The sequence below is a fragment of the Lissotriton vulgaris genome, chromosome 5 (assembly GCF_964263255.1).
Source record: "Lissotriton vulgaris chromosome 5, aLisVul1.2, whole genome shotgun sequence".
In the NCBI taxonomy this organism is placed as follows: Eukaryota; Metazoa; Chordata; class Amphibia; order Caudata; family Salamandridae; genus Lissotriton; species Lissotriton vulgaris.
In genome coordinates this window covers 1225574672-1225577452 of record NC_141693.1, presented here as the reverse complement: position 1 = coordinate 1225577452, position 2781 = coordinate 1225574672, and positions in this window count along the sequence as shown.

The following is a 2781-nucleotide window of genomic DNA, read 5'->3' as shown; positions in this document are numbered from 1 at the left end:
GCACCTTGTCCTTTTGTTTCCCCTCAGGTTCCCGCGGAACAGCCGGCTTCGGGCGTTGGAACAGCAGCAGCAGCAAGTGCAGCTACTGATTCGGGTAAGCAGCCGTTGCCAATGGTGAGGGAGGGATCGTTACCCTCAAGGAGGGAAAAGGTGGTCCAACATATCCCGATGGCCACGAAGGAAATGATATGGGCTGATAAATATGTGAACATGTTTTCGCTATTGACCGATCATTATGAGATAGAACACGTTAAAAATCAGAAAGAGTTGTTGCATCCGAGTGTATGGCGAGCAAAGATGGCGGGTTTCAGAGTTGATGAGACAATCGCTAATTGGGCCAGGGCTTTTGGAATGTTCACGGCAATCATGGGGGAACGTAGGCCCGAAGTGTTACAGGAACTGGCTTGTTACCAGACGCGTATAATGGAATTTTATGAAACGTACGAAGGTAATCAATGGTTGGGTTATGATAACAAATTTCGTAAGGCCAAGGAGCACGACTCATCCCTGACGTGGGATTGTTTCGACTCCATCTCCTGGCAGAAACAGATTATGCCAAACACGACAAAGCCGTCTTCGTTTGGCGGGGATGGGGTGGAGCCTTCCAGCCATTATTCGGCGGTGCCCTTTCGAGCGGGCGCCAGCAGTGATCAGCACACAAAGAGTAATGGGAACTCGGGTAAGAGAGGGGTCTGTTGGAGCTTCAACAGAGGTAAGTGCACTAGGCCACATGGGACATGCAAGTTCAGGCATGAGTGTGCAGGGTGCGGACAGTCTTCACACCCCGAGAGTTCGTGCAGAGCCAAAAATGGCGATACAGGGGGTAGAGGTGGCGCCAGACAGGTCTAATATCGGCCGGGGGGCACTGCTACCTACTCCCATCGACATCATGGCAATGATCCCTTGGCTGAACGAATACCCTGATCATGTCTCCGCCAGGGTGTTGCGAGACGGTTTCTCATATGGTTTCCGCATCCCGGCGGGGGATTTTCGGGGGGAAGCACAGTGTAAGAACCAACTGTCGGTTCAACAAAATACGGTTGTAGTACAGGCAAAGATTGCAAAGGAGGTGGCCCGAGGTCGGGTCGCGGGTCCATATGCGAACCCGCCTGTTCTTAACTTTGTTTGTTCACCGTTGGGAGTAGTCCCCAAGAAGGAACCAGGTGAGTTTAGGCTAATCCATAATTTGTCCGCTCCTAAGGGTCTTTCGGTGAACGATGCGATTGACCCAGGAGTTTGTACGGTGCGGTATGCATCCTTTGATGAGGCCGTTGCTATGTTGAATCGCCTGGGACCCAGAGCGCTGATGGCTAAATCTGATATCGAGTCAGCGTTCCGGTTACTCCCGGTACACCCACAGGATCAACGTCTCTTAGGTTTTGTGTTCCAAGGACGCTACTACATGGATAAATGTATGCCAATGGGTTGCTCCATCTCTTGTGCGTATTTTGAAAAGTTCAGTAGTTTTTTACAATGGGCGTTCACCAGAGCCACAGGCTTTACGCAGGTTATGCATTACCTTGATGATTTTCTGTTTCTTGGGGCGGCTGGGGACACTGAATGTGCACAGGCGTTGAGTGAATTTTGTAATCTCATGAGACGATTTGGCGTGCCACTGGCACCAGGCAAGACAGTAGGGCCGTCTACTTCACTCGAGTTTCTTGGAATTGAGCTCGATTCTGAAGAGGGGTGCTTCCGTTTGCCCACGGAGAAGGTACTGAAATTTAAGGCCTCGCTCGAAATATGTATTGGCGAGAAAAAAGTAACTTTACATCAGTTACAGCGGGCTGTGGGTCAGCTTAACTTTGCCCTTAGAGTGATACCGATGGCCCGCCCCTTTTCCCGCTCTATCGCACAAGCCATGGTTGGCCTTAAGGAAGGGCATCACCGCACAAGACTGTCAGCAGAGGTTCGCCAGGATATGCACATATGGTTGGCATTTCTGGCGGATTTCAACGGTCGTGTCGTGTGGAACAAGCCACCAGTTTCCTCCGGGGAACTGGGGTTGTGGACCGACTCGGCAGGGAGTGTGGGTTTTGGCGCCATCTTTGGTAATCAATGGTCGGCACGAACATGGCCGGCATGGTGTCACGATAGTGGGCTCACAGGTAACATTGGGTTTCTTGAGCTGTTCCCCATTCTAGTGGCCCTGAAGACATGGCCGCAGGGGTTTCGTGATGGCTCAGTAGTATTCTGGTCGGATAATATGACCGTGGTTGAATGTGTCAATAATCAGGCAGCACGCTGCAAATGGATCTTGAGATTACTGAAAGAAATTGTGCTGCTGTGTATGAGACTAAACGTCCACTTTAGAGCAAGACACGTGCCTGGGGTACTGAACCAGGCGGCTGATGCACTCTCTCGTTCCCACATGCAGGCCTTCCGGGGCTATCTGCCCACAGCGGATTTGGTTGCGGCACCATTTCCCGAAGTTCTCTGGTCTCTCGGTGCCCCGGACTACAAAACCTCGTGGGAGAGAGTCTAGCTCCCAGGACAAGGAAGGCATATGAAGGAGCGTTCCGTTCCTATTGGGCATTTTTGGGTCCAGCTAGGGGGGAGCATTGGGGGCAGGAAGAGTATGTCCTGAAATTTCTAGTATCATTACATCAGGCAGGCCGATCAGTGGCAACAGCCAATAGGCACCGAGCCGCCATTGCATTCATGGCACAGGCTCATGGCATTCAGGACCCCACAGCGTCCTTTCTCGTAAAGAAGGCGCTGCGTGGGTGGCAACGCCTTGAGGGTCGTAGAGTGGACGAGAGGGGCCCGATAGGGCTAGCA